Below are 23,727 nucleotides of genomic sequence, written 5' to 3'. Positions count from 1 at the left end.
AAGAATAAGACAACTTGTGAATCTTAAGAATATGAGAATCTGTGAATATTCTTAAGGCACAAGTAGACAGACATTTGATAAGCAAAGGAATGAAAGGTTATCACAAGCATCTGCAAATGTAAACCTGAGATTACAATCAGGTGAACCATGATAATCAAATACTGAACAAGCTTAAGTAGTGGTCTACACTTGCTCTTAATTCAAATATGCATAAGATTATATTTTGTACAGCAAAATAAGAAGTAATTTAGTTCAATCCAAAACAATAGTCTTAAAGCTAAACCACAAATAAAGGTGTACTTGCTTTGGAATACTGGGAAAATACATTGCATGATAGGCCTCCCAGTTTCACATGAGCAATTGGAATAATATCTTCAGATTGAGAAGAGATAACGAATGAGGTACTGCTGGGAGCCACCCTCAGTCAATATCCATGACTGCTGAGAAGAATCGTGCAATGTATATCCAGGCTTGGCAGATGATACAGAACAGAATGGCAGAGGGCTTCAAGAGAACAATGACAGGTTAAGTGGACAGTGAGAGCAAGGCAGATGAAAGTAATATTGATAGGTGGTGCTTGTAGGGACCTGGGTGTTCTACACTGAATGTTCATGAGCACCGACATAAACAAATTAGGAAAGCGAACAACATGCTGACATTTCAAAAGAATTTGAGAACAGTAATAAAAACTTGTCATTGAAAGACTCCATTCTCTGCTACATCTTACTCCTTGTTGTGCTTTCACTATCCTTTGATCCTGAAATTCAGCCCTCAGCAGAAGCTTTGATTCATCCCCCTATATCCCCATCTTAATCAATTCCAAGATTAGCATGATGTTGATCTCCTCTCATCTTCATTTCTGTTGCAGATTGTGCACCAACTCCCCAGGTTCAGATGAAAGGTTATCTACTTGAAACGTTGAACTGTCTCTCTCTCCATAAATGGTTCCCGATCCCTGATCTGCGAGATATTTCAAAGAAATTACTGTCAAAACATGGGGAAGCCCTTTCAGGGAACAGCTAAGATGAAATTATTTCACCCAGGAGGTGAATTGCTGGTATTTTCTTCCCCAGATGGCTGTGGAAATTCAGCTGCCGTATATATAATCAAATTTCATTGACGGATAATATTTCTCCTGGCAAGTGTATGGAGCCAGTCACATCTTAAAATTAGGGTCAGCCATTCAGGACAGAATTGAGACGAAATTTCTTCAGCCAGACAGCAGTGAAACTTAGGAACCTTTTGTCCAAAAAGGTGCTTATTCTATTCAAGACAAAGGTCTACAGATTTTCAGATATTAATGGAACTTAGGAGGTTGGATTAAAAAAATGGAAAAGTGGTAAAAGAATACCGAATGGAACGGGAGGCACAAGCGACCAAACACACTACATGTTTCACTTCTATTATTCATATTATTCCATTCATATTACTTCCACTCATACTGCTTCTATTATTCCATAAGCTGGGAGGGGGGCATCAGCCTCAGCTTAGTATTGCATTGAGCTACATGATCAATTGGAAACAAAAGCCATTCCTGTCCTCCAGTTTCCTTGAACTGAGCAACTTGCTTTGACTCAGAATAGAGGAACGTCCATTTAGAAGAGATGAGGAAGAATTTCTTCTGACAAGAGGGTGGTGAATCTGTGGAATTCCTTACCACAGAAGGCCGTGGAGGCCAAGTCATGGGGTATATTTAAAATGGAGGTTGATCGAGATTCTTGATTAGTAAGGGTGTCAAAGGTTATGAGATGAAGGCTGGAGAGTGGGGTTGAGTGGGATAATAAATCATCCACAATGGAATAGTGGAGCAGACTTGGTGGTACAAATGGCATAATTCTGCTCCTATGTCTATGGTCTTATATTAATGTGGGTTTACCACTTAGTCCAAGAATGGTTAAGGAGAGCAGAATTCATTCCTTAAAGTTAGCTCAAATCTCACAGTTTCATGTTCACTTCTGCAGAGCTTAACAAAAATAAAAGTCCGTACTCAAAATCTCAAACTGGTCATTCAGATCTTTCATTCCCTGGATTATAGTCCAGAGGCCCAACAATATGCAATTTGGGTTCAGGCTAATTAAATTCAATATCCTCAAATTCAAGATGAATTAACTGGGGACGGGTAGTTTATAAATAAATGTACCAATGGACAATAGGGCAAATGAACTGACTGTCCAGAAATTGTAAACAGAGTGCAGGTGGCACAGGAAACTTTTTCAGTGATGTCCTACACAAGATAATTAATCAAAATATACAACATGAATAATAGAAAAGAGTGGGAATATTTAGGCAATTTATGAGTTGGTATACTGTGATAAGTGGAGGCCCAGCAGCTCAGAGCCAAAATCCGATGATTTAGAAGACAGGGATTAAGTGCAATCAATACAAATTCATTAATGATGGTAAATATGTATAGATTACACTTGAATCTCCAGAAGCTGGCCACAGAGGAGCCCACAGAGTGGCTTGCAGGGGATACAGATAGGCCAGGTGAGTGGGTGAAGACATGGCAGATAGAATAGACTTACACTTTTGTAGAAACATCAGTAACACAAAATATCATTTTTTTAAGGAGCAGGAGTCTGAAAGGTTTGGCGTTTAGAGAACCAGGTATCCTGTAAACAAGTTACTGCCAGAAATTAAAGTCTTTATTACAAGAGGATTTGTGTTTAGACTATAAGACGTAGGAGCAGAATTATCATTGGAGAGAGTCCAGAGGAGGTTCACGAGAATGATTCCGAGAATGAAGGGGTTTACATATGTGGAGAGTTTGGCAGCTCTGGGCCTGTACTCACTGGAATTTAGAAGAATGTGGGGATATCTCATTGAGACCTACTGAATGTTGAAAGGACTCAATAAGGTGCATGTGGAGAGGATGTTTCCTGTGGTTGGGGTACCCAGAACTAGAGGGCACAGCCTCAAAATTGAGGGGTGACCTTTTAGAACAGAGGTAAGGAGTAGTTTTTTTTAAGCCAATGACCTTGAAGTTAGGGGAACTGAACTTGCCTGTCGCCTCATAAAACTTCAGCAGGCCAGGGCAGCCCGTCGGTCTGGCTGGCAGCCGGACCCATTAAAGATTCGAGTCTTAGTCCAGTGTGGCGACAAGCTGGACGCATGGCTGGGGGATGGGGACATCTGGCTGATAGCGACGACGAGGGGGTGCCCGAGGAACCATGGTCCCACAACCACCCTTCCCCCTTCTCACCCGAGCTCCAACATGCCCGACCCATCACCACGCGGTCCCAGGTTCACCGCAGGGAGGAAAGGAACGAGCGGGAGACGGATGGACCTTCCCCTAGTCACTCCGAGACCAAGGAGACCCGGGACTTCTCCCCCAAGGAGCTGACCCAGTTGGTGGATCACTACCGCCAACGACCAGGCGAGCACCGGCTGCTCCGGCTGTGGGACGAGAGGGGCCCCAACCTCAGCCTCTCCCATCAGGAGGCAAGCGCCCTGGGAAGCCTCTCTGACCAGCAGAGCATAAACAATGCGCTGCGGGCACCACAAGCAGAAATCCGCGACGGCACAACCCTGTGGGATCGGGTAGTGACCGCGGTATGAGCTCGCTATCCTACACTTCTGGAGTGGGATCTACACGGGTGCCCGCAATGGGGTACGGTCAGTGAGGGCACCCGGGTTATCAGGGAATGGGCACTGGTCAACGGCATCTATCAAGGTGCCTGCGACCGTAACTTCCTTGAAAACACACGAGTGACCGGTGCCCTAGCGGGATACTTGGTCACTACCGCATGCCCCGATCTGAAGTCTGTAATCCTGCCCCTCATGGCATCAGCCAGCGGTAGGACCGTACGGGATGCCATCACCCTCCTGGAAGGATTAGAATATATGCAGAGGGGGGTACCTACACAGGTCCGCAAGACGGAGACAAGGGCCCTAGACACTATCCCTCTCAGATATACACGCAGGCAGCTGTACACGGACCTGCTGCGTGCAGGGGTGGACTGTAACCAGATAGATGGCATCCCCACCCCCAACCTATATGCCCTGTGGAAGGAGCATTGCAGGGAGAAGACTAGTTACAAAAAGACCGCCAGGCCAGACCATGCCCACCCTCCGTGCCTCCCTTACCTGAAACTGTCTCGAAGGCCCTCAAAGCAGAACTCAGACAGCTCGTCAGGCAGGAAATGTCCCACCTCCACCAGCAAAGTGCCTCACCCCCGGCATGGCAGCCCTCTTCCCCCCTTCCATAGGAAGAGGGCCAGGGCCCCCGGCGCATTTGCTCTCTTGCCCTTTCCCGCCCGGGGGACCTGAGGCCACAAATACCCGTCACAGTACATTGGGGAAAGGGAAACACACAGAGGTGGATGGCGCTTGTCGACACAGGCGCCCAGCACACGATTATCCCAGGCAATCCTGCCTTATGGAGGGGTACGGACATGCAGATAGAGGGATTGAGGGGCTCCCTTTTACCCGTCAGGGAGGTCACCCTTCGCCTAGCCATAGGCAACCATTCCCCCAGACGTGTACAAGTCCTTATTGCCTCCTCCCCGGAATGTATCCTCGGGATCAATGTTTTAAAGGGACAATCCCTTGAAACAAACAGGGGCAAGTTCACCTTCGGCATCGTGCAAGCCACTATTGTCGTTGGGGCGGCTAAGTGGGAGCCAATTGTTATTACCTCCCTCCCCCCCTCCAAGATCATCTGTAACAGTCAGTATAGAGTGCCGGGGGTGGGGGCGCTAAGAAATCGCAGACTCCATTCAAGCCCTGTTACGGGAGGGAATTATTAGAACCGCTACCTCGCCTTTCAATAGCCCCATTTGGCCCGTCCGAAAGAAGAACGGCTCCTGGGGGATGACCGTTGATTATAGGCAATTGAACAAGGCTGCACCCCCCCTCGCCGCCACTGTACCTGACATTGTCACCCTTATTGAAGACATTGCAGGTCGTCCCCATAATCCCTGGTACGCTGTTGTCGATTTAGCGAATGCATTTTTCTCGATTCCCCTGCACTCAGATAGCCAAGACCAGTTTGCCTTTACTTGGGATAGCAGACAATACACATTTAATCGCCTGCCCCAAGGCTACATTCACAGCCCCACTATCTGCCATGGCCTTGTCTCCCGCGAATTACATAACATCCAATTCCCACTGGAGATTTCGATTGCACATTATATAGACGAGATTCTTCTCCAAGGTCCTTCTGAGACCATTGTGTCAAAGGCCCTTCACATGCTAATCGAATCCCTCAGGGGACGGGGCTGGGCCATTAATATGGAAAAGATACAGGGCCCCAGCCAAGGTGTCATTTTCCTCGGAGTACAATGGAACTCCGGGCGCAGAAGCATAGGGATGCCGCTAAAAATAAAATTTTAAATTTTGCCATCCCCTCAAATAAAACTGACACAGAGATTCGTGGGGCTCCTGGGCTATTGGCGGCAGCATATATCCCACTTGACCATGCTTCTCCGGCCGCTCTATAGGATCTCCAGGAAAAAATCCACATTTCTCCGGGGGCCAGCGGAACAGGCTGCCTTTGATACAGCGAAACTAGCGGTGGAACAAGCCATGCTGCACTTTCTTCCCACCGAGCGGGTCTGCCTTTTGAGTTACAGGTCTCAGCGAGCGAGACGGTCGCCGAGTGGAGCCTCTGGCAGAAGACCCCAGGGCGTTGAGTCCCCCTCGGTTTCTGGACTAAGTCCCTACCTGAAGCGGCAGTGCGCTACAGCCCCTTTGAGCGCCAGCTACTAGCCTGCTACCTGGCGCTCCTCGCCACAGAACACCAAACAGGCACTGACCCTGTCGTCCTTCGCCCCCATCTCCCCATAATGCGATGGGTCAAGTCCCCCGATTCTACCCACAAGGAGGGCCGTGCCCAGAGGTCCTCCATTGTCAAGTGGAAGTGGTACATTGCGGACCAGGCTGAGCCCAGAGGTCCTCCATTGTCAAGTGGAAGTGTTACATTGCGGACCGGGCTGAGCCCAGAGGTCCTCCATTGTCAAGTGGAAGTGGTACATTGCGGACTGGGCTGAGCCCAGAGGTCCTCCATTGTCAAGTGGAAGTGGTACATTGCGGACTGGGCTGAGCCCAGTCCTGAAGGAGTCAGCCGCCTCCATGAACAAGTCATGGCTTTCCCCCAGTCCCAGAACCCTGCCCCAGACATCCCCGAGGTACAACCCTCCCCAGCATGTTGGGGTCAACCCTTCGATTCCCTCGACCCCGACAGCAAACCGCACACCTGGTTCACAGATGGCTCCAGCCGCTGGAAAGGGGTAAACAATTTTGGAAAGCGGCAGCACTTCATCCCGCCACGGGTAAAATTTTAACCACTGAGGGGGGAGGGGGGTTCCAGTCAACCTGCCGAGCTGGTGGCAGTAGCCCTCACCCTCCAAAACACTACCGGACCAGTCCACATCTATACTGACTCCTGAGCAGTAGCTAACGGCATTGCAGTGTGGATGGCCCGGTGGCAAGACATGGGGTGGGAAATACACGGACGTCCCCTCTGGGGACAGCATCACTGGCGTTTCATTTGGGACCAGGCTACCCACAGAAAAACTTCTGTCCACCATGTGGATGCCCATACCCGGAAAGATAATGAAGAGGCAACGTTTAACGCTGCTGTGGACCAGGCTGCCCAAATATCATCTGCCACCACTTCCACCCCTGACACAGACCCCAGTGCACGAGCTGCGTGGGCACACGGCAAAGGTGGCCACTTAGGGGCCGATGGCACGCGGCGCTGGGCTGAACAATTCGGTGTCGCCTTGACACTCGATCAATGTAAAACCTCTGTAGATAACTGCCCCATCTGCCAGCTAGTCAAGCCGCGGGACTGGCCGATAGGGCCACCGGGCCACATTCGTCACGGCATGGGGGCGGGTCAGGTATGGCAATTTGACTATATTGGACCACTCCCGCGACAGAATAAGAAGCAGTATGTCCTCACGACGGTGGACACATACTCGGGTGTCCTGATGGCGGTGCCCTGTGAGAGGGCCGACCAGAACGGCACCATCAGAGGATTACAGCACCTCTCCTCTATCTATGGGGTCCCATGGGAGGTTCAATCCGATCAGGGCTCACACTTTGCTGGGACCAAAGCCCAGACCTGGGCGGCTGAGGCGGGGATCTCGTGGCTGTTCCACATACCCCACCACCCCCAGGCATCGGGCTTAACTGAAAGAACGAACGGCCTGCTCAAGGAAAAAATTCGCACTCTGACACCCTCTCGCACGCTGCAGGGGTGGCTAAGTGTCCTTCAGCAGGCCGTCGACCAGTTAAACACACGGCCCACTAGCCAAGGGGGATCCCCACTGGCCCGCCACCTGGCACAGTCCCCATCTCCCGACTGGGAAACTACCGAACCCCCCGAGACCGAGGACTCGGGCAGAGTATGGATCCGACAGCCGCAGAGCCTCCCCAGAAAGGGAGAAATAGTCGGGCGCGGTCCGGGGGACACCCACTGGGTTGCCATTCCAGGCAAATCTGATTTGTCCTGTATACATACCCGGCGTTTAACCAGACGGGAATGAGTCTCCTCCTACACCTACCCCCACCCCCTCCACCCCCGTCTCCCTCTACAGGACAATGGTGCGACTCTAGTCATCCCTCCTGGTCGCTGCGACGATCGGCTCCATGACAGCTGCCAACACCTTTCTCAGGGTCGCTTACGAGTTTGCCAGCAACACCAACAGATCGGACTGCTGGATCTGCTTGCAGGCCCCAGCACACGCTGATGATGCGCTGCCACTCACGCCGATCCCGCTGGATGACATCGAGATGAACTGTTTACACAGACTGTTTGCTCCTGCTGGTTTTGGTATATCTGTTTGGGGGGGGGGGGCGGCCCTGCTGGCAGTCCCCCACCACTCCCCCCCACTACACAACATCTCTTCCCTTGACCCCCGATGGGGTGGGTGCTTCAGGAACTGGTATTTCCCTCCCTACAATTTGACCTCCACCCGAGTCCCCACCCTCAGAGTTATTCCACAGCCACTGAGTAGACCTAACGAATGCTGGTGCAGACTCCGCAATGCGCACACTTCTAACTTTTCAGTTGGTTACAGCAACTGTGAGCGAAACTGGTACCCAGGTGCCCCAGTGACCACTGCCGACAATGCCGCTAAGCTTGGAGCTCCCTGGACCCTGAACAGGACCCACTGGATCTGCGGCCACCGCGCCTACCCGTGGCTCCCCACGAGCTGGTACGGCTGCTGCTTTCCAGTATATGTGGTGCCCTTCATCCACCCCCGAACGACCTTGGGGAGCATCCGGCGTACAGCGGCCACCGGGACAAGAGGGCCATTACGGAGGCAGAGAGGTTCTGGATGATGGCCTTTCCCAGTTATGGTACGGCCCGGCTGTCCCGGGAGGTGATCCAGATGACCAGTGTACTCAAAGCTCTGTCCAACGAGACGGCAGTGGCACTGCAACACACGGAGGATGCCCTCACCCGAACGGCGGCAGAACTGACAGCTGTCAGGATGGTCGCCCTGCCGAACCGAATGGCACTGGACTACCTACTCGCTGCTGATGGTGGAACGTGACCTACAGACTCTTCTGCAGCTGAGACATAGGGTGCTCTATGGATATTTTCTGTGGTGGTATGCACCTAACATTTATGCTGGGCTTCTATGTGCTTCCCACTCATGGGCATGGTGCCAATGCAACAGCTCTCTCGTTAGTTTGACCAATTATGAGCTAGAGATTCAGAGGAATTAGTTGGGATGTTACATTCTTTTCAAGGTGGTGTTAGAAATATCCTCAGGCCATCTGGTAACACCCAGCCATGACAGCGCTCAGATTAGAGCTTTGTTCAGAGAACCTTATGTTAGGCATGTGACTGATACAAACCATGCAACAGAACTCACTATTCATAATTAGTGCAACAAAGTTGGAGGTATTGGCTTGCCGATCCTGTCAAAGGATTCTGAACATTTTGTGGAAGCAGGGTGGGTTTCTTTCCAATGTCTTAAGATCCTTGCCATTGGTAATTCAAATATAAAGCAAAAACAGTCAGCCCTCCTTATCTGCAGGGACTGGTTCCGAGACACCACCCCCTCCCCCCACCACGGATACCAAAAAACGTGGATGCTGAAGTCCCTTATTTAACCTAGCTCAGTGCGGTGGACATTAGGACCTGGCGGTGCAGCTCTGAATTCACAGTGTTTCTGTTCACGAAAATGATCACGATTGAAAATAAGTTGGAAGTAATAAAGCGATTGGAACAATTTTAATGGAGCATGCGAAAGGCACTGCCCCGATGAAAGCTACAATTATTACTAAGCAACGCAGTGGTTTAATTATTGAAATACATGTTTCTTAAGTGTTTTATATGCATAGAAAGGTAAAATATGTACTACATACTAAGAAAAAAGTTTGACTAACTGACGCTAAATAATACCAGATGTACCTGTTCCGACTTCAAATCCGACTTAAAGACGGACTCAGGAATGGAACTCGTTCATAACTCGGGGACTGCCTATACTATTAAGTCATTCCTAGATTACTTATAATACCTAATACAATGTAAATGCTATGTAAATAGTTGTTATACTGTACTGTTTAGGGAATAATGACAAGAAAAAATAGTCTGTACATGCTCAAACAACAAGTGCTGAAGAGAGAACTTCCAGGTTTTCCCGATCCGCGGTTGGTTAAATCCACGGATAAGGAGGGCCGACTGTATACAGCAGATGAAGTTTGAGACCTTGCACTTCAGCTACTTCAGATGGACAAGGCTATGCTGTAACAATGTTTACTGTGACATCATCAATGTCTACCTTTACTGATGAGTAGATTCAGAGATAGGGGAAGCCATCCGTGATCTCCGGGCTTCACTGTACAGCATGGTGAACCAGCCTAACACTTCAGGTTCAGCTTGGTCAGCTCTCAGAATAACTGCCAAAACCTGTGAAGTACTGAATGAGAAGTCTAGCAGTTACAAAAACCACAAGATGCCAGTTAAAATAAAAAAGCCACACAGAGCACATCAAAATTGCGGTCTTCAGCAAAATTTCCACCCTCTCCCATCCTGCCATGCTGCTTACCAGCAATATCGTATTTGACTCAGCTCTGCCACAGGACTAAAATTAAAAGACACCCTGTTCTCGAATCCATTTTCAGCACAGAAGGAAAAGCTACTGGGACTGCTCCCTCCTTTTTTTAATTAAAAAGTTTCTCAGTTTGGTAAATATAACTGTTGATAATCCTGCTGGAATACTACAAACACAAGATCCCCAGGGGGCCCAGGGACTTCCCCAGAGCAGAGCCCAGATGACCAGAATGATGAATGGCAAAGGTTAGAAGCGTCAAGCTAAATGGGTGAAGAGAGGTGGCCTTGATAGAGAGAGGACAAAAGGCAGTTTGGGATATCCTCAGATGCAGTTAATAGCTGTTTCCTAATGCAAAGAAGACGGTCCGTTCAGGTGGCGCCGCTGTGCCCTGTGCCTCTTTCCTGTCCCAATTTCCTCAGCAATGAGCACAGTGTAACAAGTAAAACAGCCTCACACATAGGGAAAGAAAATAACCAAATCACTGAAACCACAGATCCAGTAGCTGAACAAAGTTCAGTTCAAAAGCAGAATCTGCTATTCTCACTCTGAACGAGGCTGATTTCTGCAGTATAACATGTGATTCACTCTCTGAACAATACAGCACACTGCAACAAAACTTGCAATCCACAATTTGTCTCTCAAATTCACCAGGACGTCCCAAGACTGATAGCTATTCCCCAAGCAACACAAAAGAAACAAAATAATCTTGTCATAAATTATTTACCGTGCTCCCCGCATTCCGATGGTTACTCTTTCAAAAGGTATTTCTTTGGAACGTCCAAGGCCTTAAAAGACAATATAGGAAGTGTAAGCATTTCTTAAAATGCCCTCTTCGGGAAACATAGATTAAATATATGATATGGATTCAAGCAATAGGAGATTCGTTGTCCAACTGGATGCAGTCACCAACCACAAAAGTCTCAGTGTCCTTTCATTCACCCAGTTCAGGCTGTGTGTGTCTCTAAACCAAGGCGTTGCTGCACCAGCTTTCCCTCCATGCCAACAGGAAACAGAGGTCACACATCCTGTGCAGAGTCTGCCACTGTCAGCATGTGTAATTTGAGACACAAATGAGCAAAACACAGCTACTTGCACAGAGGCAACATGCAAACAGCTGATTGAAAAATTCAAAACCAGTTCTTATTACACACGGCTATTATGGAGCGAGGGCAGATAGATGGCGTCAAGTTACACATGACCCACGCATGTCAGTAAAGGATAAAGAAATTAACTTGCTTCCTACTGTTCATGTGCAACACGCTTAATTGGTCACCTCAAACAAATCAATCAGGAAGTATCGCCCACTCAGCCCTTTATGCTTGTTCTACTATTTAATATCTGCATGGGATTCAACGCCGCATTCCTACCTACATTTGTAAGCTTTCACCTCGTTTATGACGAATATCAAATTCCACCTCAAAAATACACAAAGACTCTTTATTCATGACACTTTGAGAAAGAGTTCCAAAGACTCACAAGTCACAAAAGAATGTACCTTACTTCTGGCTTAAGTGGGTGACTCCTGAACAATGCCAATGCCACATGATGAAACATCCTTTCCACATTCATCCATCTACATCCCTCAGGATCTGATACATTGCTTAGCTAATGCCCTCTGAAAATCTAAGTATTGTACTTAGTATTTGTTCTAAGTATTAATCTAAGTAAAATCTAAGTATTTGTTCTCAGACAGAAGATGCAAAATGCAGATTGGGCATCATGTGCTCCAAAAAAAAAGCCTCTTTTTTCCTCTGCAACATGTGAGAGTTTGAATAGTCTGTTCCTAAACTCCTGCAAAACTCATTCAGGTCACAGCATGGATTTCTCCACTAACTTAGTTGCAGAAGCTATTGCCCTAGAAGTAGGAAGCAATGACCACGAGGGCTACAATTGCCAAACCATGATGAGAGCTTCAACTAAATCTAGTTCCCCCAAGCCAAGTGACGTCCAACACCAACATCTGGCAATGCAGTCCCTCACAACAGCAGTCCAGCTTCAGCTGGAAACTAGATCCCCAGAAGGCCAAGTGCAGGAGAGCACAACTCAGAAACCACCTCAACCACAACTAAACACCATTTGCAATCACTGAAATTGTGACTTCAGAGAGAAAACTATCCATGGTTGGAGTCCACATTGGAAAGTAGAGGAAGATGGTTATGGATGTTGCAGTTATCTTAGCTGCAGGAGCTCCATCCACAAGTGTAAACATCTTCAGCTGCCTTTATCAATAAGATGCCTTGTCTTGGAAGTCAGAAGTGACATTTTACTGATGATTCCACTGTTCAGCTTCAAACATGAAGCAACCCAGCAACATTCAAACACATGATAACAAATGGCAAGTATTATTTCAGGCATATGTACACCAAGCAAAACACATCAAATTCTCAATGTTCAGTGACATTACAATCACCATGCGCTCTATTGTCTGCATAATGAGAATCACCACCGACCAGAAATTTAACTGAACAAGCTACGCAAATGCCATTAACTACAACCGTGGATCACACACTGGATATTGTGTAGCGAGAAACTTGTAATTTACAAGATTCTCCAAAGTATTTCTATCTTTAACAAGGAGTGTGATGGAACACCATTCACTCCTCATTCCTATTAGTCTGCCTTCTACGGCAGATACAATACCACTTCACATCACAACACCATTTTGGCTTTGCTGCATGATACTGACATTTTGTCGACGTAGTTTGATTATTTCTTTATGTTTCAATCTACTGATGAGGTTCATAACAATTACTTTTCTAGTATAAAGACTAGTACAAATGACTTCCAATCATTTAATCTTGATTAAAATCCAAAAAAAAGTAATGAACCTCATCATGTTTATTATCGTCCTTACAGCCCTCATTTCCCTAATCTTGGCAATATTAGCCTTGTGACTACCCACCCTTAACCCAGACAATGAAAAAATATCCCCCTACGAATGTGGCTTTGACAACTCAAGCTTGACAGCATCCGCCTAACCCTCCATCCAAAGCAGCCACTCCTTCCACCACATAGACTCCACAAGTCTGCAGCTTGAGTAACGAACACATGAGAATGTCACTGCCTGCAAGTTCTCCTTCAAGTTAAACACTATTTTGATTTCAAAATCAATTTATTATCAGAGTACATGCATGTCACTACATACAACCCTGAGATTCTTTTGCAAATATGAGCGCAGTTCCTTCACCACCATTGTATGTTAATCTGAAGAATCCCAACCCATCAATAACTATTCATAAAGCTAGCTCATCACCACGCTGGCATTTTAGGGTACTAGTAGACACAATGGGCTGAATAGCCTGACTGCAAATAAATCAATACCTTACCAGCAACAGAATTCTACTTATTGGGTCAATGCCACTCTTTGAAGTAACTGTTCAATTTCTGCCTCATTACACAGCTTTTCCCCTTTAATCCTGGAAACTATCACACTTAAAGTAAATGTTCAATTACCTTTTGAAAATTCCCAAGGGAGATTGATTGCAGCGGCTTTCCAGTAGTGTGGCAGAGATCTGAACAACTCCCTATCTCAAATAATAGCTCTATAGTTCTTTTACAAATTAGTTTGAATCTGCAACTGCTGATTACAGACAAATTCGCTACAGGAAATAAATCTCTCTCTACTTGTTCTATCAAAACCTCACAGATCTGAGGGCTCTTCTTAACCTGCCACTGAGGGGTAGCCGCAGAACACACTGCGTCACGGGTAGTTGCAGCATGGCACAGTGACAGGCGAGAAGGCGCAACCTTACAATCTCACGGAGTTCAGTAAGTAAAAGACATGCAAGCTGAAAGTGAGGGCGAGGGTGATTCTGATTCTCGGAGGCAGCAAGCACAAGGAACCGATTACCTCAAGCCCACATGAATGAAAGCAGACACTTGGCAGGAGCACAGACCTGCTCTGTGGTCCCAATGAAAGCTGCTGCTCTGACAAAAAGTTCTTTCTGTAGCTTCTGGCTCAACAACCAAAAGCCCTGACGTGATCTTCCATATGGCAGCACACAGCAAGATCAATCATAAGCAACTACAGCAAGATGCAGCAGGAGACAGAGAAACATACTGAAAGCAAAGAATGAGCAGGAAAAAGGGTACGTGTGACTAACATCGAAAATGAGAGAGGAGGCCACAGCAAAAAAGAGCAGTGGCATATGTGGATAAGTAGGCACATGATAGTAGGGAAGAATGTGCAAGAACGAAGGTGGGGCAAATATGGTTAATAATGGCAGTGGGAGTTGGGAAGGAACTGGTGAGTCAATCGTGAAGTAAGACAAGTACGAGGGCATTGCTTCTTCAATCGTTGATATTAAGAACTTTGCATCACAATTGGAATTAAATTAAAAATCACACACAAGTATGACTAATTACTCATTGTAATAGGGGTTTACAAAATCTGAGTCAATAAGCAGAGAGTAATCAGATGTCAGTAAACTGACTTATGAAAGAACTAGTATGTTACCCAAAATCCAATCAAGAATGGAGATTTTTAAGGAGCCTTTACTTGAGTAGGAGTGAGGGACAGACATTCAGGATTCAATTCCCAGTGTTTTGAACCTGATCAGCATAAACCATCGCCTAGAATGGTGGGATGCCCAATAGATTTTAATTGGACAGGAAGGCACATTGACCCAAGGTAGGGCAGGATCAGGTAGGTATTTGAAAATAACAATCAGAATTTTTAAAATATGGTATTGCTGGACTGTAGTCAAGTGAGTTAGTGAGCACAGAGTGGGAAAATGCAGATTAGGGCATGGGCAGCAAAAGTTTGAGATAACATGGAGAGTACTTGGTGGAAGACTGGCTAAGAGTGTGTTAGAACAAAAGCATTTGGGGGAGCACAAAAGAATAGTATGTAAGAAAGAAAGAATTTTAAAAGATGGACAAACAGACACACAGATTACAGATATGGATGGAACCTCGCTGTAGCACTTATACCAGCTGACCACCTGCTGTCACAATTTAAAAATTAAATCATTCAGAGATTGCCTTGGTGTAAATTTCCGAGGTGGAAAACTCCAGTGAATGTGAACAGCCTGGACGAATCATAATCAGTGTCTGAAAAAGTGGATAAAAATAGCACAATCACTTATAGCTGCTTATGTAGGGTAGCTCAGATTCTCAAAAGGGATTTCCTGTGTATGTGTGTAGTAAGACATTGAATCTCTCCCACAGGATGTATGTTCTTTATAAATGCAACCTCAATGATGCAGACTTTCACCAAAATCAGAGAAACAGATTTGCTAACAGAGTCCAGGCCACAAAGACCCACTCAAAATACATTACCAGAAACAGCCATCGCGTGACTCCAAGGGAGCTGGGCAAACACAGAAAGACAGAGAGATGGCGATAGCACGCATGAGAGAGAGAGAGAGAGAGAGAGAGAGAGAGAGAGAGAGCGAGTGTACAAACACGCCTAAGAGAGAAAGTTCAGGTGTGGGGATGAGACGAAGAGAGAAAGTGAGGGTGAGAGAGGGAGAGTGAAGGGGTGGGAAGAGAGCAGGGGAGAGGGGAGGGGGAGCATGCATAAGAGGGCAAAGGAGAGAACACGCGAGTGGGGTGTGCAGCAAGGGCACAGGTGCATGTGAGAGTGGCACAGAGGAGTTAGAAAAATGGAGAGGACAGGGTGAGGGAGAGAGCATGAGGGGCACCGCGTGAGCAAGAATGAGGTGCAGGCACGAGTGGGAGTGTGAGGTGGAGCAATCGCTCTCCTCCTCTCACACGCGCTACCTCCTGACTGAAACCTTCTCTCAGGCGTGCACACTCCCACCTTGCTCAAGCACCCTCTCGAGTGTTCCCCCTTCCTCCCCCGTCCCTCACTGTCTCCCTCTATTGCATGTGCGCATTAACCTTGGTTCACCCTCCGTCCCGCATGCTCCACGCCCGCCGCACTCACCCCCCCCCCCCGCACCCCCTCTATCTCTCATGCACAAGCATGCTCCAGCCCGCCCCCTTCTCTCTCATGTGTACATTCCACCCCCACCCCTCTCTCTCTCATGCGCAAGCACTCTCCACCCCGGCCCCCTCTCTCTCAGGTGCATGCGCTGCACCCCCACCAGCCTCCCTCCCTCTCAGGCTCACACACTCCACCCCTGCTACTCTCTCCCCCTCTCTCAGGCCCACTCGCTCCACCCCTACCGCTCTCCCTTCCTCTCTCTCTCAGGCTCACTCACTCCACCCCTACCGCTCTCCCTTCCTCTCTCTCTCAGGCTCACTCACTCCACCCCTACCGCTCTCCCTTCCTCTCTCTCTCAGGCTCACACACTCCACCCCTACCGCTCTCCCTTCCTCTCTCTCTCAGGCTCACTCACTCCACCCCTACCGCTCTCCCTTCCTCTCTCTCTCAGGCTCACACACTCCACCCCTACCGCTCTCCCTTCCTCTCTCTCTCAGGCTCACACACTCCACCCCTACCGCTCTCCCTTCCTCTCTCTCTCAGGCTCACACACTCCACCCCTGCTGCTCTCTCCCCCTCTCTCAGGCCCACTCGCTCCACCCCTACCGCTCTCCCTTCCTCTCTCTCTCAGGCTCACTCACTCCACCCCTACCGCTCTCCCTTCCTCTCTCTCTCAGGCTCACACACTCCACCCCTACCGCTCTCCCTTCCTCTCTCTCTCAGGCTCACACACGCCACCCCTGCTGCTCTCTCCCAAGCGCACGTGCTCCACCCCTGCCGCTCTCTCGCTTGCATGCGCACGCACCGCTCTCTCTCTCTCTCTGGCATACACGAACCCTGCCTCCCTTCGCACACGTGCACTCTCCACCTCACTCGCATGCTCCCCGACCTCTTGCCCTCTTGTGCAAGAGTACGCCAAGTAAGAGGGATAGAGTGCCACGCCAAATGGGCAAGGAGAGATCATGTGAGGCAGCACTCCAGTGAGAATGCACAACAGTCATCAAACATCCGTACCTTCTCCCTGATGCACGCCCTAGATGGTGAGGGTACTTAACATTGGATGCCTCCTTATTGAGGAGCTGCCTCTGCAAGACGTCCTTGATGTTAGAGAGGATGATGCCCCTGATGGACACTAGACACTAGAATACTAAAGCACAGCACAGGCCCTTCAGCCCTCCATGTTGTGCCAACCCATATATTCCTTTAAAATAAGTACTAAACCCACACTACCCCATAACCCTCTATTTTTCTTTCATCCATGTGCCTGTCCAAGAGGCTCTTAAATACCCCTAATGTTTTAGCCTCCACCGCCATCCCTGGCAAATCATTCCAGGCACTCACAACCCTCTGTGTAAAAAACTTACCCCTGATGTCTCCCCTAAACTTCCCTCCCTTAACTTTGTACATATGCCCTCTGGTGTTTGCTATTTGTGCCCTGGGAAACAGGTACTGGCTATCCACCCTATCTATGCCTCTCATAATCTTATAGACTCCTATCAAATGTCCTCTCATCCTTCTACGCTCCAAAGAGAAAAGTCTCAGCTCTGCTAACCTTGCCTCATAAGACTTGTTTTCCAATCCAGGCAACATCCTGGTAAATCTCCTCTGCACCCTCTCCATAGCTTCCACATCCTTCCTATAATGAGGTGACCAGAATTGAACACAATACTCTAAGTGTGGTCTCACCAGAGATTTGTAGAGTTGCAGCATGACCTCTCTACTCTTGAACTCAATCCCCCTATTAATGAAGCCGAGCATCCCACAGGCCTTCTTACCTACCCTATCAACCTGTGCAGCGACTTTGAGGGACGTATGGATTTGAACCCCAAGGTCCTTCTGTTCATCCACACTCTTAAGTAACTGACCATTAACCCTGTACTCAGCCTTCTGGTTTGTCCTTCCAAAATGCATCACCTCATACTTATCCGGATTGAAATCCATCTGCCACTTTTCTGCCCAACTCTGCATCCTGTCTATAATCCTCTTGTAACCTTCGACAACCTACAGCTCCATCCACAGCTCCTCCAATCTTCGCGTCATCCGCAAACTAGGAAGCCAACTCTGCATCGCTCTACAGCCTCTTGCGATCCTGTGCAGTGGAGACTAAGCAGCAATGCAACCAGCCACAACGAACTCCACAGTACACTGTACAAATTTACCAGTCTTTGGTGACCTACCAAATCTCCTCAAGCCCAAAGCCACTGGCATGTCTGCTTTATGTCTACATCAATATGTTGAGCCAAGGACTGTTCCTCTGAGATGCCGACACCCAGGAGGCTGAATGGCCGGCTGGCTCCTTGCACACTTTTCATCCATGCTAGGTTGAGCATCAAGTTAGCAAAAAAGACAAATGCTAAAGAAACAACAATGTTGCAACCCGATGTGCTGGGGAGGAATAACATCAGCTTGCATCACTGATTCCCAGATTCACTTTGCATTTAATCTAAGGGCCAAAACCTTTATGGATTCACACAATATATTAACTCGGGGGGGGGGGGGGGGGGGGAGGACTTTGGCTTCCAGATTACAGTTTCACAAACACCAGACAAAAATACGAATTAGGAGCTGACTGCTTAGGCCTGTTCCACCATTCAATATAATCCTGACTGATCCGATTGTAGCCTCAATTCTGCATTCTCATCTTTCATTCTTTGCTTATCAAGAATCTACCTGTTATTTCAAATATTCAAAGTTCCTTTGAGAAAGTGTTCCCAGCCATCAGAGAAAATATTTTGTCTTAAATGGGTGACCCCGATGAAAAATCCTCTCCAAATCCACTCTGTCAAGACCCCTCAACTTTTTAGATCTTAATTAAGTCACCCCTCTTATTTCTAAATCTCGATAGATAAAAGCCAAGACTATTCAACCTTCCCTCAAGAGACAACCAACCCATCCAAGCTACTTCCAACAAATTAACATCCTTCTCTAATAAAGAGTCCAATATTCTACCTTCATCAATTCCTCCAAATGATTGCAGCAAAACCTTATTTTTGCATTTGGTTCTTCTTACAATACAAAATAGCACTCCATTAGCTTTCCAAATGACATGCAGCTTCAAGTTCCAAGGAGTGAACATCATTAATTGCCTTGCTTCGTCCAACTACATAGATGCCATGACGAAGAAAGCTCACCAGTGTCTCCACTTGCTCAGAAGGCTAAAGGAATTTGACCCTTGTCTCCTTTAACCCTAGCCAATTGTTATTGGTGCACCACAGTTAGGTATGGCAACTTCTCTGCCTGTGACCGTAAGAAACTGCAGAGAATTGAGCTCACAGCTCAGCACAAGATGGAAACCTCCACCGACCGTTTACATTTCTCACTGCCTTGGTAAAGCAGGCAACCCCACCCACCACAGGCATTGTCTCATCTCCCACACACATACACACACACACACTAGGCAGAAGGTACAAAAGCCCAAAAGCATATATCCCATGCCCAAGGAAAACTTCTATTACACAGTGAGACGATTGAAGGCTCCCATAGCACAGTAAGATGGGACTTCAAACTCAGTCTACCTTGTTAATGAACTTGCATCTACCCAATTTCTACCTGCGCTGTACTTTCTCTATCAGTAAAACATTTAGTTTTTGTTTTACCATGTTGGACTGCTGTCGTGAACTGATCTGCATGAACAGTATGCTCAACAAATTCTTCACCGTACTTCAGAATATGTGATAATAACAAACCGATTTTATCTATTACAAGCCATGCACGAGAGCACCCAGATCCATCTGAAATGCATGACACTTCAAATGCGCTGAAAATTTTCCAACCATAACGCAATCTGACATTTTCTTTAGATTCAGAGTGTCTCACTGACAAACCTTATCCCTAAAAACAAATCTGGAGTGGGCTTAAGCTACCGTTTATCAATTCACAAGAAACAGATTCTTAGCGCGTTAGATAGAGGCAAAGATACTGAAAAAATAGATGTTTCCAAGTCCCGTACACATGACAGAATGTTTTCCAGTAAGAAGCACATGAAGCACAGCTACGGTTGCAATGTTAAAAAAAATAAGGCAACTAATTACACAAAGCAAGCTTCATTAGACAGGCTGTGGAGGGGGGAGGCAGAGCGGCGGTGTGAGGGGAGGGGAGGGGAGGCAGGTAGGATAGATAGAAACGGTGGGGAATCGGGAGACGGGGAGTTTAGATATTTGGGTAGGGGGCATCGAGAGAGGTGAGGTCGTGGAGGGCAGATTGAACAGGAGAGTGGGAGTGGAGGTCGGACAGGGGCACAGAGAGAGATAGGATGGCGGACAGAGTAGGGGGCGAGGCGGACGGAGGAAGGGGGACAGGAGGATTTTGAGGGGCAGCGATCGGGACGGGCAGTGTTGACGATCAAAGAGGTTGGGAGGCGAGCGACGGACGGAACTGAATCCATCGGTGCTGCCCAGTCCCAAGCTGGTCTAGTCTGACACTGACAGGGCGATCGGAGTCACTCCTTCCCCCAGTGGAATCACTCGAGACCTAGGTGCGAGAGAAGGGAATGGCGGACTGGAAGAGCCCGGGCCTGTGGCCGCGGCGACCCGCCGATGTCCGGGCCGGTGCCCAGGCGCTGCCCGATCGGTGCGGCCGCGGCAGGTAGCGACAGCGCCCGCACTCACCATCTGCCACCGGGGCGGCTAGCGCGCTCCATGTCGTGCAGTTGTCTCTCGCCCAAAATCCGGGAAGCGCAGCAGGCACAGGCCGAGGCCGCACCGCAGACTAGGCCAGGCCTCGCCACCCCCACCCCGTGCCCTCGGCACATTGGCTCCGCCCCTCGTGACCAACCGCCCCCACCTCAGCCCCGCCCCCGCACAAACCCCCCCCCCCCCGCCCCGCCCCGCCCCGCCCCGCCCGAGCGGGCTCCGGGCACAGACCCCACCCCCGGCCCTGCCCCTCCACCAATCACGGCCGCAGAGGTCCCGCCCACCCCCAAACCCACCAAAGCCTCTGCACCGCCCACGTGCGTGTGGGGCTCGACCGCACTCGGGGTAGTTAGACTGTGCGCCGGCGGATCAGTTAACCGCAGCGCAGCGCAACTTACCCCCCTCACTCACTGTTTTGGCAGGGTTGAAACCCCTGACGTAACAACTCACACCCTCAATAAAACGCCCACATTTCACCCAAACATATCCTGCAGCGCACGGTGCTTCTGCCACCAGTACTCGGATCCTGTGCCAGTGGTCATCCTTTGCCCCCAGTTCAACAGCAGGCTCACATGTATGGGGCATGGATCTAAAATCGGCTTAAAACCCAGCCAAAAAAAAACAAAAAATCATTCCGGACGAAGATTCATAACCACTGAAGCATTGACCCCGCACCTCAGATTTTTCCCCACCCTATGTTGCAACAACAAGGTCACTAACTGCTGTGACTGGTTAGAGGCAGAAATCTGATCTCCCAGAGGGGTTTGGTCGGTCACAGACTAACTGCTCTTCCCACGTAACCATGTCTCAAGACGGAAAATGCAATCCCTCAGCTCCCGGGGTGAGCACCCTGCATAGACCCAAGTGCAATTCTGTCCCCACAATCATCTCTCCAGAAAGGAAGCAGCTGGTTGGCCTCTGCTTCAAACACACAGTGTTGTGTTGATTACATTTTTTACAATGGTCGCATCACATTACTTCTCTGTGGAATGGTTCAATTGCTGGAATGTGACTAGTCAGGATTACATGATCTAAATTCCCTTGGAACACCTAAATCTTGCTAATTTTCAACGTACTAATTCGTTTTGTGTCATAACCCAACTCTCACACAGATTGTAACTCAGCCTGAAAACATGACACATTAAGATACTTTTCAGGACATCTGGCGGTTTGGGTACTGCATTTGGAAAGCAGCGAATCCCAAGTCTCTGTCTTGTCACCACTTTATATAATAGATTAAGTCTGAAACCCTATTTTGCAGGACCTCCTAAGAGGACCCAGAGTTGAGAAACTCCAACCAAAAACTAATTCTATGCTTTTGAATAAATTTTGCACCAAGACTGTACTTGAAATCCAAAATGACAAGGACATCGCCCGAGAGATGGGAAAGAGGTTGTCACTGAATTATACTTGATCAGATACAATTAAAGAAAATTTAGATTCATAGAGCAGCATAACTCAGAAACAGGCCTTTCAGCCCATCTACTCCATTCCGACTGTTATTCTGTCTAGTCCATTTAAATGCACCTCCATATCCCTCCCATCCACATTTTTTTCCAAACGACAGTTAAATGATGCACTTGAACCCCACATCACCACTTCCACTGGCTGCTCGTTCCATACTCGCCCCATCCTCGGAGTGAAGAAGTTCCTCCTTAAGTATTTTACCTTTCACCCTTAACCTCTGACCTCAAGTTCTGGTCTCACCCAGCCTCAAGTGTAAAAAGCCTGATTGCATTTATCCTATCTATACCCCTCATAATTGTGTATACCTCTATCAAGTATCCCCTCGTGCTCCTACACTCCAGGGTATAAAATCCTAACTATTTAAGCTTTCCCTATAACTCAAGTCCTGGTAACATCTATGTAAGTCCATATAAATTGATACTTATTTCTAAAACAAAGTGTATTTTATTGGCTCTCCCCAGGCATGTTTAAAGCTACACTTCGGCATTAGTTCTCCACACTGTTTGGTCTCTTTGTGTTCTGTCCATATTGAAGTCCCCAATTTCCATTCGCTCAGTATCTGGGAGATCAGCTCACAGCATCTGACTCCCAGCCACATGGTTAACTCACATAAACCTGGGCCCAGGTCTCATCTGAAGACAGCTTTGAATTGCAATCATGTAAAGTATTGAAAATACACAGCTGATTCAACAGCTGATGAAGAGAATTTCTCAGCAACACCTCAAAGTTTGATCTGTGCACACAACACCATTGGCATTCATTATCCCAGCTTCCTGCACTACTTGCATGAAGTTCAGAAAAACACCTCATTCAGGAACTTGATAGATTCTGGATTCATCACTGCCTTCAGCAATTTCAGATGGGGATTTTTCCTGGGCCTATTTACATCTCCCCTATGGCCAGACAAAAGCAAAGCTCTGGAAGTGCAGAACTAGAGAAAATGCTGGCAATGTTGCCCAAGTCGAAGAGTATCTGGGGGGGGGGGGGGGGGGGGGGGGAGGGTGGTAATTGGAGCTAACAATTCAAGTCAATGGCCCTTCATCAGAACTGTGAGCAGGTATAGAAAAAAACAATTTAGAAGATAAAAGTATTAGCTTTATTAGCCTGCAAGTGCCACCACACTTCCAGCACCAGCATCGCGTGACCACAACTCAATAACCTGAACCGTACATCTTTGGAATGTAAGAGTAAGCCAAAGCACCTGGGGGAAACCCCATGGTCACAGGGAGGACGTACGAACTCCTTACACACAGTGGTGGGAATCAAACCCCGATCTTACAGCTCGCACTGCAAAGCGTTATGCCATTTATAAAAGTGGGAGCGAAAGACAGATCATAAATGAATGTTCAGTGATACAGCAGAAGACAATGCAGATTTTATAAAGAAAAGGGTAACTGCCAAGTTAGTAAAATTCTGCTGATGAAATGTTGAACAAAAATCAGAAATTACCAAAAAGTCGGTGGCAGAAATTCTACACATTTGACATAAGACGTGCTGAAATTTCTGGTCTTCAGAAACTGTTCCATTGTTGAGTCCACATTTAAGAAGTGCTGGAGGAACTCAGCAGATTGGACAGCATCTATGGAGGGCAATAAACAGCCCGTGTTTCAGGCCAAGCCCTTTATCAGGGCTTGATTTATTCAACTAAAAACTTGTTTCATTCCCAGTGTTTCCCAGTACTGATGAAAGGTCAACTATTAAATCATTTTTCTCCCTTGGCAGT

The 23,727-nt window shown here is 47.8% G+C and overlaps 1 protein-coding gene across 8 annotated transcripts in view; it reads right to left on the bottom strand.

Annotated features, from left to right (window-relative positions):
• The window catches only part of LOC140731053 (retinoic acid receptor RXR-alpha-A), a 121,882-nt gene that overhangs the window by 79,830 nt on the left and 18,325 nt on the right, over window positions 1-23,727 (bottom strand). For 2 of the 8 annotated variants that reach the window (XM_073052271.1, XM_073052275.1), the window contains exons 1-2: window positions 20,514-20,660; window positions 10,741-10,801 (exon numbers count right to left, since the gene is read on the bottom strand). The exons of 3 other annotated variants lie outside the window; for them this stretch is intronic. The gene's annotated coding sequence lies outside the window, so the exon portion shown is untranslated. Of the gene's footprint in view, window positions 1-10,740; window positions 10,802-20,513; window positions 20,661-23,727 lie in introns of those variants that run through there. 3 more of the 8 variants (XM_073052270.1, XM_073052274.1, XM_073052272.1) reach the window with 2 other exon arrangements.

Source organism: Hemitrygon akajei, chromosome 7, assembly GCF_048418815.1.
Source record: "Hemitrygon akajei chromosome 7, sHemAka1.3, whole genome shotgun sequence".
NCBI lineage: Eukaryota > Metazoa > Chordata > Chondrichthyes > Myliobatiformes > Dasyatidae > Hemitrygon > Hemitrygon akajei.
Note: the sequence above shows the minus strand (reverse complement) of the source record. Positions and strands in the feature narration are given on the sequence as shown.